The sequence below is a fragment of the Podarcis melisellensis genome (genome assembly GCF_964234715.1).
Source record: "Podarcis melisellensis genome assembly, chromosome: 12".
Lineage (NCBI taxonomy): Eukaryota > Metazoa > Chordata > Lepidosauria > Squamata > Lacertidae > Podarcis > Podarcis melisellensis.
Genome location: NC_138544.1, coordinates 23,486,630 through 23,499,201, shown reverse-complemented (window position 1 = coordinate 23,499,201; position 12,572 = coordinate 23,486,630). Strand labels below are relative to the sequence as shown.

The 12,572-nt window shown below is 42.6% G+C and overlaps 1 protein-coding gene and 1 long non-coding RNA gene across 3 annotated transcripts in view; one reads left to right on the top strand and one right to left on the bottom strand.

Annotated features, from left to right (window-relative positions):
* CHN2 (chimerin 2) overlaps positions 1-12,572 on the top strand; it is a 157,011-nt gene that overhangs the window by 28,050 nt on the left and 116,389 nt on the right. The window lies entirely within an intron of this gene.
* LOC309353867 lies at positions 1,153-10,914 on the bottom strand. 2 transcript variants are annotated; one of them, XR_014162094.1, is made up of 4 exons: positions 10,849-10,903; positions 5,230-5,324; positions 3,229-3,442; positions 1,153-2,262 (listed from the first exon to the last, which is right to left on the bottom strand). It is a non-coding gene; the product is annotated as an uncharacterized lncRNA (long non-coding RNA). The 2 variants fall into 2 exon arrangements; XR_014162093.1 differs by lacking the exon at positions 5,230-5,324 and having other exon boundaries at positions 10,849-10,914.

Genomic DNA, 12,572 nt, shown 5'->3' with positions numbered 1-12,572 from the left:
AAACAGAAATCAATAATCTCTCTGGCTCTCCAGCTTTCTGCTTTTCTTCTGGCTCACATTTTCTCCACAAACTCCCTATTCTCAACTTTGCTTTTGTTTTTCTAACTATTTGTGAGTTGGAAGGGGCGAGGCTACCCATTTGCCTCTTCATTTGCTCTCTCAGTGGCCCATTACCCAGGCTATCACCTCAACAACAAAAAACAGAAACAACAAATATATTTAAAGTAGCCAAATCCCAGAGGCTATACAGAAGTAATAGAATGATGAAATATTGCACAATATTTTAGAAGCCAACCAATTAATGTATTATTGTTGATAGATTTGTGAGTTCAGGGCTATTTTCATGATGGAACCTGTGTGCAGGATTAACAGAATGTGCTAAAGTACTTGAGCAATGAATATGCCCATTTCAAAACTCTTGATGCTTATTATCCCTTCTCTTGCTAAATCTTCCCAGCTTTTCCATCAGTAAGTCAAAGGCCCTGGTAAGAGTGCAGTATGGAAGTAAATAATAAAATTCTAGGCTTACAGGTTTAGCACTGAAGAATGTGTGGTGTAATGCTGCTTAAGACCTTGAGCTTGGCACTAATTTCATAAAGGCCCACAATTATAAACATAATCCTGTTCATTCTTCCATTGACCTCCCACCCCCGGCCTTCAAGAATCAAACTCCTTTGCTAATGAAACAGAAATTCTGTATCCCAAGTACATTTGCATAGCTTCCATGCATTCTATCGGAGAAACCTATGGCGTAAACACTTTCAGGAGGAATTCCTGCTTGGAAGTCATTTAAAAAGCATTACCGTGGAGGAAAACATTAGGCTGCAAGACACTTTTGATTTAACAACTACTGTTGTGCTTCTTCCAGCCGGGTAGCGGGAAGCAGGAAATTGGGTGGAGTTCCTCCAGCGTCTTTAATTAACAAGAGCTGAAATGAAGGGAATTATTGCACGGGCCAGTTTCATTGAACTGTGCACTGATATCCCCTGTTAATTCAGAAGTTGCGTATTTTTTGTATTTAAATAATATGTATAGAAAAACCCAGTGTCCCCTCTGAAGTGCTATTAAGAATCAACAGACCTTTCTCTGCTTTGTTGGGTTCTCCACAGTTGGAGGAAGCAGTACTGTACTTCTGAATACCAGTTTCTGCATGGGAGTTTCCCATAGGCATTTGGTTGCCCTCTGTGAAAACAGAAGGCTGGACTTGATGGGCCATTGGTCTGATCTAGGAGGCTCTTCTTATGTTCTGATGTTTATAAATGGAGACTAGGCAATGATTTGAAAGAGTAATTGATCCAGACTTCTTTCATGCAAATTATTCTGTGTTGCCTCCTCCTGAAAAGTGAAACCAGGAATTGCATGGCCTTCTCAGCCCTCGCCTTTGTATTTTTTTGCTGGAAGAAGTTGTAATTGGCTCAGATTACATTGGGATGTGCTGTAGATGAGCAGAATTAATTTGAGCTAAAGACCAACAAAGTCTCTCTCATGTAATTTTGTGGATAAAATTATCTGGAGCAGATCAACGATGGCTCAGAAAACTTTATATTTATTGAATTAATTTCAATCCACTTACTCTAAATTTCTTACCCTGATTTTCTTACCAGTTCAAAATACTTGCTCCTACTGGAAGGGAAAAGGAACCCTGCCCTTTTCTTCAGTAAAGACCATACTAGATGGGCAAATCATCAAAGATTAATTACACCAAACCAAAGGAAACAAACCACAAGGGAAGAGATTGTGAAGAACTCCCTATGCAGAGACTAAAAATTAAGTCAAGACAGATTGCTCTGATTTCGGTTCCTAGTTGTTTATACAACTAATGGGAGCTAGGCTGCACTAATCAGAAAATCAGCCTTTGAAGTACAAAGTTCATGCAAATGCGAGAAATGCAAATGGGCTTGAATTTAATTAAATAGGAGAAGTGGTGAGAATAGAGAAGCATTTTGTACGGATCCCATTTCATTGCTGGCGTGTATGTATGTACATGTCTGGTAATTTGAACTGACGTGGGAATCCTTTTAAACATTTCATTAAAAATCAAGCAGCCCTACATCTTAAATGATCTTTACATATCTGAGCAAGAGTTGTAGTTTTTCCAAAGTTTTGAAATGCATTTAAAGACTGGCATTCATCCCTCCCCCTCTCTGGCTGTACAAAGGGCTTATATACATGCTTAGATGTTAGCAAGTGCAGGTGGCAAGGGAAGAACTCTTATTTCCGGTCTTCCTGTCATCATGCATTAGCTCCTCCTTTCCAGCAGCCCTGAGATTTGCACTGGATGAGAAAGGGGGGAAGGAGACAGGAGAACAAAGTCATTAACAGAGGAATAGGAACAGATACAAGTGTGAGAAAAGGAGAGAGATGAGGCAGAATTTGGGCATTTCACAAGGGTTCTTTCCCTACTTGGATGTCAAGATTTTAGCGTACGAATATCTTGCAAGATAAATGGCAGGTATGCTGTCTGCACGCCAATACGCTTACCAGAACTGAGAATCATGAGATTAGCTCATGTAGTGCAGTTCAATATGGAAGAATACGGGACCAAACTTTGCAGCACGTGGTATCACAGCATATCTGCTGATTTATTTAAAGTCCTTATATGCCCTACCAAGGCAGCTTAAAAAAGACAATTAGCATTATATATACACAATAGTATGAATTATTATTATTATTATTACAGTGGTACCTTGGGTTAAAAACTTAATTCGTTCTGGAGGTCCATTCTTAACCTGAAACTGTTCTTAACCTGAAGCACCACTTTAGCTAATGGGGCCTCCCGCTGTTGCCGGAGCACGATTTCTGTTTTCATCCTGAAGCAAAGTTCTTAACCCGAGGTACTATTTCTGGGTTAGCGGAGTCTGTAACCTGAAGCGTCTGTAACCCAAGGTACCACTGTATTAACCTTTTCCTCCAAAGAGCTCAATGTGCTGTACATGGTTCTCCCCTCCCTGTTTTATCCATTTTATTTAGCTTCAAATACATGGCAGGGATATTGTGCTTCCAAAGGATTTACAGTACAATCAGCACAGTACAATCCATTTTGCAGCGGGTCTTGTGCATCTACCTGCTGCACCTATCCACCAGAAGTTGCTTTTTGTGCCTCAAACTGGCAGCATCCAAAGGTCCTGTGAAGCTCAGAAATAATAACAAAAAGGGAGAAAGGGAAGAAAGGGCATTTTTTAAATATAACGTATTTGAAGATTCGTGATTCAGCATAGAAGGACTTACAGTGGAAGCTAAACTGAAAGGGAGGCACTTTTGATGAAGCATTTCCAAAGAATAAAAAAGCAGCCCTTTCAGTGATTTTTCTTTCCCAGGAATTGTGTTGAAAGATAATACACATACATGCTCGTTTCTGGGCAATGCTTCTTGAAGGCTGCCCCAGTGATATTAGCAAGATCCTTGATTCTCTGAGACTGACCACGAGAGAGAGAAAAGAACTCTGTAATATAAAAGGGAAAAGGGGTGGAATGTCAGGGAAACAAAGGCAGTCAACAGGATGAGGCCTTAAGCACTGTATATGCCCCCCCCCCAAGTTAATTGGGTGGCCATTTAATGCAGTCCTACTTGAGAACTGCAATATTTCCATTGAATTTTCCAATTAACAACAACTTTGTTTTACGGAGCATTTGTTTATAAATATGTACAGTGGTACCTCGGGTTAAGTACTTAATTCGTTCCAGAGGTCTGTTCTTAACCTGAAGCACCACTTTAGCTAATGTGGCCTCCTGCTGCCACTACGCCGCCGGAGCACGATTTCTGTTCTCATCCTGAAGCAAATTTCTTAACCCGAGGTAATATTTCTGGGTTAGTGGAGTCTAACCTGAAGCGTATGTAACCTGAAGCGTATTTAACCAGAGGTACCACTGTATTTGCCATAAGGTAAGAGGAAGGATTCTGTCAGGGAACTGCCATCGGAGAGTCAGGTGGTGGAAGGGCTCAAGGAGGCTAGGAGACCTTCGGATGCGGAGGAAGGAACCAGTAGGGGGAGAGGGAGAGTTCCTGCAGAAACTCAATCGGAGGAATGGCTCCAAGATGTTTCCAGTGAGAACAGCGGGGAGGGCTCAGGACCTCCGCTGGGGACGCCCACTCCGCGGAGGAAACTGTCACGCAGAGAATCCAGAAGGAGAGTTTCCGTCAAGGAACTCTTATGTTGGCGTAAATTCCGGAAGCGCCCACTGACGGATTCTGCCAGCGATTGAGGTAGCCATGCACCCATGGCTCCGCGGACTGGGAGGGTTTAGGAACTGATGGCAAGGCTTGGAGGGCTTAAACACTTACGCACGAGCAGCCCCCTTATCCCATTACAGATTCTTTGAATCTGTGCAAATAGCAGTGTTGAAGGTTGCATTGCCCAGGACCAGGGTCAGCAGTATGTTGCAATAAGATTACTGTACTGTATAGAGTTCAGAGTGGCAAACACACTCACGGGGTATGACCACCCTTATGTTCCAAAGTTTAAACCAATGTTCAAGTCTAGGGAGCCAATGCATGGAAGTTAGTGGTGGCCAGGAGATGGGGAAGACAATGAAGATACAGATTGATACTGAAAATTGAGTGTAGAACAATGCAAGAAGGCAGAAGGATTACCTGCTTTTAATGGATGGCAGATCACAAGTGGGGGAAAGATTGTGAAATAATTTGCAGTATAACAAAAGACCTACCTGGCTAATCTTTTGCAAATGGATGCAAGAATTTAAAACTTGCAGCTGAGGTAGACAAATAATTTTTTTTAAAACAGAAGTCAGCAAATGCCTTGTGCTTTCTTTACTTCTCTGTTGTCTTTGCTCAAAGTGAGATATCATTGACCTGAAGTAATACACGCAGGCTGAGTGGTGTAAGTTTCATACTTTGTGCTGTTTTTAGCTATCGTTTTAAATGCAAATTTGCATATAATTATTCTTAATCCTCAAAGGAAATCTTCTCTGTATTATCATATTTTGCAGAAATTTAATTAAATGATTGCAAGTTTTTGACTCCCTGAATGAGGGAAGTTCCAGATCAATACTCTTAAAAATTATCATAAATGTATGAGAGAATGTAGGTTGAAATAATAGAAAGAGCCAAATCCCATTCATTAATCACTAAATATTTAATAACAAAAAAGGTCATCTTGTTTAGCAATTAACAATGAAACCGAATACAATAGTTTGATTTTTATCAGATACCCCCTTGTAATTCTAAACAGTTGGACACACTTAACTGTGTGCGCTTTTGTTCTTGTCTTACATCAGCAATTCTGGGACAAGGATTGTCAGGAAATGGCAGAGTTCACTCCCACATCACTTGAAGTTCCCTTACACTACAAAGATTAAGTTTTCATCCTGTTTTGTTAAACAAAGAGGTAATGATTAAACACATTTTCCCCTGTGTATTTAGAATATTTGCACAGGGCCAGACTGCCCCCTGAGGACTAAGTGCTGGCCTCATTTTTCACCCTGTGAATTTTCCTGAGTCATGCATAGCTGCTGTTTGTGGGGACTTTTGAAAGACCCTGATTAGGAACAGGAATCTCTCATCTATCTCTCATCTATCTATCATCTATCTATCTATCACACACACACACAAAGACACACGTACGTATGTTTCATGCTTCAGAATTATGCTTGGCATCTGTTCTGCCAGAGTTCATAGAACAGTATTCATTGGCCGAATTTTAGCTTTCTGTTTTTGCTGAAGCAAACTTCCTTTGCCTGCTGCCAGTGCACAGACAGTCCATGGAGCCGTTTGGCTGCCACTTCTGGGGCTAAGATCTCCTGACTCAGTTTATAATGCATCAGACTCCACTGTAAAACCAAGTCAGAACCTGCCCCTGTTCTTAATTCCGAACAGCCTGTCCTGTAATTAGTTGTGGTAAGGACTGTGTTGTGCCCACCTCTCTGCCAGTTGCATCATTTGATGTCTCTTGCCTCACCTTGCTCCTTACAGACAGCTGGTGGCTTCAGTCAACTTTGCCTTCTTTAAATTGCTTTGGATGTGCCTCCCTCTGCCTGCAGTTGCATAGCCCTCCCTACGGGTCGAGCAAAGAGATTTAGGGCTGGTGTGCACCTAGGCCAGGAGTCAGCAAGGTTTATCCTGCCTGGCCTGGATCGGTCCCGCAGAGATCCCTCTGTGGGCAGGATTGTGAGTGCACCCGCCCGCAATTTTCCGCATCTGCGTCTGCGCAGACACGATTTTTGATGTCTGTGCAAGCAAGTCCCTTTGCTGGTTTAGCACAGCGCGCAAGCGGGCAACTCAGTTCGGGGGTGGCTCGTGGGCTGGTCAAACGGCCTCGGCAGGCTGCTTATGGCCCATGGGCCTTAGGTTGCTGACCCCTGACCTAGGCATTACTTGATTACTCTATTGGATGACTGGCAGCCAAATCTATGAACAGATTGCACTGAAAGGCATTGAGTTTTAAGCAATATAGAAGTTCTGTCTGTCACGTGAAAGCTCTGTCCGATGGGCCAGTCACACATGCAAGGCATCACTTGATATTTATTTATTATTGCATTCTAACTCGCCCTTCCTCCCAAAGGAGGCCAGGGCTGCAAAAAGCAAACCCGTAAAACAATACAGTTAAAAAACAAAACATGCTTAAAAACAATTAAGAATATGTATTTAAAAACACATTAAAAACATCTAACATCATTAAAAGAAAAAGAAAAAAAAGCCACATGCCATCACAGCTAATAATTTCAAGGTTACCAAAAACAGCATCTTTCAGGCATGGTTTTTTTAAATTAAAAAATCAGCAGAATGCTAATAATGACAGAAGGGAGACCATTCCACTAATAGGGAGCCACCACCAAGAAGGCCCTGCCACAGGTCATTGCTAACCAGGCCTCCCCTCCTGATCATCAAGGCCAAGATGGCTGATATTGGGGAAGATTCTTTGTCAGGTATTTGGGTCCCAAGCTATTCAAGGTTTTTTGTGCTAGTACTAACAGCTTGAATTGGGCCTAGTAGCTCGCTGGCAGCCAGTGTGGCACTTTCAGGACTGGTAACACATGGTCCCATCAGGCTGCCCCACTTCCCAGTCTAGCAATTGTACTCTGTACTAGCTGCAGCTTCCAAGCCATTGCCAAGGCCAGTCCCACACAAAGTGCAGTAGTCCAGGCTGGGGATGAGGACAAGTAACAAGTTGATGGACATCTGCGTGCATGACTCATCTCCCAGTTCTTGGACTAATGCCCAAATTGCAAATGACATTAAACGTGTGCTTACATTTAACTAGGAGCTGTGCTTCTGCTCACTCCAATGTCTCCTTCCATTGTACCATCTGTTTCTACTCCATCCACTATAGTTCCCCGCTGGCCCTGGCAGCACCTTCCTTCTCTCCCTCCAGGTTCTTCTCACCCTGCAATGCATTTTCCTCCCTCTGCCCCAGCTCATCCATTTAACAGCCACATCTCCTCTACTTTGATCCCAGCCCCTCTTCTCTCTCTCTCTCTCTCTCTCTCTCTCTCTCTCTCTCTCTCTCTCTCTCTCTCACACACACACACACACACACACACACTTCACAGGGGAGAGCAATGACCATAGATGTAGTCTAGAGAACAAGAATGGCTCATACTGTCTGGAAGAATGCATGAAATTAGGCAGGTTTCGGATACAGGTCATTCCCAGTGCTACTGGGAGATGCAAAGGATTTTTCTCGGGATATTTTGCATGTCCCTTTTTTTTTTTTACACACTTTACACTTAAAGATAAAGGGACCCCTGACCATTAGGTCCAGTCGTGGCCGACTCTGGGGTTGTGGTGCTCATCTCGCTTTACCGGCCAAGGGAGCCGGTGTACAGCTTCCAGGTCATGTGGCCAGCATGACTAAGCCGCTTCTGGCAAACCAGAGCAGTGCAGTGCACAGAAATGCTGTTTACCTTCCCGCCGGAGCGGTACCTATTTATCTACTTGCACTTTGATGTGCTTTCGAACTGCTAGGTTGGCAGGAGCAGGGACCGAGCAACGGGAGCTCACCCCATAGCGGGGAATCAAACCGCCGACCTTTTGATCGGCAAGTCCTAGGCTCTGTGGTTTAACCCACAGCACCACCCTTGTCCCTACTTTACACTTACGTTTCACTAATTCTAGTGGTAATCAAGCAGGTCTGTAGGAATCACATCTAATGAAGCTGGCAAGGCTGTGGGAGAAAAGGAAACTGAAGATTTTGAGACCATGTATTCCATGTGAGTCTCAGGAAACAAGATTCATTCTTCTGTGAAGAGCTTTTGCACAGCCAGTGCCATTATTAGACTATCAGGCTAGGATTGAGGAGCCACATTGCTTCCTGGTTGACCTTGGTTCAGTTACTGTCTCTCAACCTAACCTACCTCCTAGGGTTGTTGTGAGGATGAGATGGGTGGGATTAACTATATATAATGCTTTGGACTACAGTGGCACCTTGGGTTACAGACGCTTCAGGTTACAGGCTCCGCTAACCTAGAAATAGTACCTCAGATTAAGAACTTTGCTTCAAGGTGAGAACAGAAATCGTGTGGCGGCAGTGGGAGGCCCCATTAGAAGTGGTACCTCAGGTTAAGAACAGTTTCAGGTTAAGAACGCACCTCCAGAACGAATTAAGTTCTTAACCCAAGGTACCACTGTACTTGGAGAAAAAGTGGGATATAAATTCAGTTAACAGCAGCAGTAGTACAACCAAACTTACAGAACTAGGTCAGGATGTATACATTTCTGAATGCTGTGGTTAGGACAATTTGTCTTGAACTTTTTATTTCCATTCTTAACTGTTAATAAAATGTTGTGAGCGTGGATTATAATAGACTCACTTCAGAATTCCCCCATGAGTTTCCTGTACAAGAAGCACTTACATTCAAGTCTATTATTTGTTCTTTAATGTCTGCATTAGGGAAGCAGAATACGACTGCACTAATTGTGAGATCAGAAGTGCAGAGTGAGTAGAAGCGAATTGCAGAAGAATTTATGCAGCACACACTACAGCGCAGTAATTAGATTTCTTTATATTATGCAGCCTGTGCTTTTTAATTTACTTTGTACATGACGGTTTCCTTTTGTTAAGCAAGCTTCGGCTAAAATAAACGGAAGAGCTTCAGGCTTTCAAATGGAAGGCAAATATTTTAGGAAAACGTGGTAGCAAAACATTACTGGGATGTTCTAGCTCAGACCTGCTTTTGCGGTTCTGAAACTACTTGAGCCACACACACCTTGCAGTTCTTCGTTTTTTTACTGTGCACCTACCCAAGGAAGTTCATTTCCCGTTTATACTGATTTCTGATTACCCATTACCGTCACACACACACACACACACACACACACACACACACACACACACGGCATGCTTCTTTTCAGCCTCTGTGTTAATCAGGTTTATGGAAATCATGTTTGGAAAGGATTGCCCAGTACATTTCATTTTTGTTTGAACTACACAGTGTTATTTGGTCAGAGGGTGCATTTTTATTCTTCTTATTTGTCTCCTAGAATTAAAGCAATGTCTTTTAACAGAGAGAGGAATGTGGAAGCTGTAATATGTCTCAACAAGCACCACGCATAAGTCTCCTCTAAAATCATGAGAGTTAATGAGTCAAAGCACTGTGGCACATCAGTTGATCTGGCTGGAGAAAAGACTATGCAATTTTACATTGCTGCCTAAATGGGTGATGCTAGAAATCTATAAAGGAGCAGGGTGTGGTGATTTACACATGCTTTCTTTAAAAAATGAAAAGGTACCCCAATCTGTAGAGCACAACATCTTTGACTTAGGGCTCATCCACCCATGCTTTCTAGGTCTGCACTTTCCAGGCTGTGTCCGAAAACTTACTTTCTTTTGTTGCTTTCTCCAGGAAAACCTGCTCTTTAGCGCCAAATTGGAACAAACAGCAATTTGAGTTTTCTGCAGATTGCTAAGAACATTAAAGAGCAGATTTCCATGGGGATTGCATGGGGGGGGGGGAGAGTCTCACTTGGACATGGGAAGAGTGCAGAACTGTGCTTAGGAAGCTCGGATTAGTTTGGATGATACTAAATGAGCAAAATATGCAATGAAGCCTCTATCTTCTTAAGCATGCTGATGAAGAGCTCGGATTTCGTAAATGCAATGAGACATTGCTAACCAAAGTCACCTATGTCTGAGAGTACTAAACAGTATTGAACTGAGCCAACACAGTATTGAACCCTCATTACAACCGCTGCTCAGAGGTGACTTTGCCTGTGTTTCCTGTTTGACTGCTAAATTCTAATACTATACTAGGAGTGATCTTAGCAACCAGTTTTCCGGTCCTAAACTGTTTAGGAGCTTTGGTGCTAATTATGAGCCCTTTGATTTAGGGCTTTGATTAAGAAACAGATCTCGAGTCAGTGAAGCTGGCGTAATAACAGAGTTACTGGTACATGGTCCCCAAAACCTGCTTCCCATCAAACTCTAGCTGCAGTATTTTGTATCAGCAGATACCTTTCGGAAGCCCTCCTGTTCCAGGAATGTGTGATTTAGCACATACACTTAAGCTGTGACCAGCACTCCTCTGACCTCAGTTTCTACCTGGCTCTCTAGGAACAAAGCTGGGTCCAGGAGGACTCCCAGCATGCAAACCTGATTCTTCCGGCGTACTGCAACCCCGTCTGTAACTTAGGGGTCATCCAGACTCCTGCTTTTGCTGCTTTCCCCCAGGAAAACCTGAACTTTACCGCTGAATTGAATCAAACATCAATTTGGGTTTCCTCCAGATTGCTCTGATTCAGTGCTAAAGAGCAGTTTTTTTTCAGGGAAAACAGTGGGGCAAACAGGAAACTAGCTTGGATCTGTGCTTTCTAAGCATAGACAAGCAGGTGTAATTATACAAAGGTGTAATCGTCACCCAGAACCTGTACCTGTTCTAACCAGGAGTACAGTCATACCTTGGTTGTCGAACGCCCTGGAATTTGGACGTTTTGGCTCCCGAACGCCACAAACCTGGAAGTGATTGTTCTGGTATACGAACCTTCTTTTGGAACCCGAATGTCCGAAGCTTCCGCGGCTTCTGATTGGCTGCAGGAGCTTCCTGCAGCCAATCAGAAGCTGCGATTTGGTTTTCAAATGTTTTGAAAGTCGAAGAGACTTCCGGAATGGATTCCGTTTGACAGTCGTACCTTGGACTTGGTCCTGAGTGGCAAGCTCCTCCTACAGAGCAACTAGCAGGTTTATTGGGTCCCTGGGTCACCTGACTCTGCTTTGCTGGAAACTGCCATTTCACCCCCTGGTCATTTGCAGTGGTGGCCTTAAAGAGCAGAGACCAGGCAATCCTTCCCTAATGAATTTCCACAGTTTTCAAGACCACTGGTGCTGTACACCATGTATCTGTGGCAGTGTACATAGGAAGCTGCTTGCTGTCTAGCCGTTGCCCTTCTGAAACAGGTTTCATAGGAACAGTTGCCAAAGCGCAGGTTTCTAATTGAGTGCAGAATTTAATAAACTACAGTATAGCAAAGCAAGAAAACGTTTTTCCTCCCTGTTTCCCCAGGGAATAAAAGTGTCTTGAAAAGACAGGATCTCTGTATGTACATCAAGCAGCCAGTTCTATTGGGATAAACTGAAACTGCCCTTGAGGAAAATGTCCTCATTGCTATCTAAAACATATTTATTTCACTTAAACACATTAGTGAGGAGTGCATAAATTAAAAGACCCTGTGCTTTATTGTATCATTCAGTCTACTGCAACGCTGACAGTTTGGATTGCACTAGGAAGCAGTGGTTGTGTATCAGACCATTTTCTGTACATGTGACCTTTAGTTTTGAAAAGGTCATATTTTATTTCTCATATTTCAATGTTTAAAGCATGGTGTGTAGCATTTAGTAATATTGAAAGGTTTGATACTATCTAGAGCTTACATTCAGCTGAGATTATTAGTTTGGTTACAAGTAAGAAAGCAATTTATTCCGTTACATCAGTTGGGAAGGAATTAAATGCTGTGAAAATAACAGGTGCTTTTGGAATTTCTGGTTCCAGTGCATTTCATGTTTTTGTCTAATATGCAAATGACATCATTGGCAGAGCAAGAAACCACATATTCACGTTAAGGCTATGATCCTCTCTACCCATTTGGGAACTCATTCAGCTTTCCTTCTGAGTAGACATGCATAGGATTAGACAGTATTAGTCGGCGGAGAATCCTGCATTCCCTCCCCAAACTAATTTCTGTTGTATTTCTGGTAGAATACATGGAAAGAATTATGAGTGTTGACCTTTTAAAATACTTCAGCATAGAGAGAGCATGTCCGCGGTCTGTATGTAAGGCTACTGCATAATCATACTTCAAAATAATGTCTTTCCCCTGAAAGGTCATCAGATACATTTATCAAAAGATGGTGATAATGACTTGTTTTTGATAGAATTTCAAAACCATTTGAATAATGAATAGAAGTAGAAATTACCTAATGATGCTATTGCTTGATCCAGTCCATAGCCAATGATAAAAGAATGGGCAGATAGGCCTCTTTATTCCCACTGAAGTTCTTTTCTATTATTGGAATCAGGAAATGATTCTTTATGTCTTCCCCCTGGGGCATTGGGTTGCAATAGCGACTAAGTGCCAAAAGCTGATCCATGCTGAGTTCAGCATATGGCATCAGCAGTTGCGCAGAT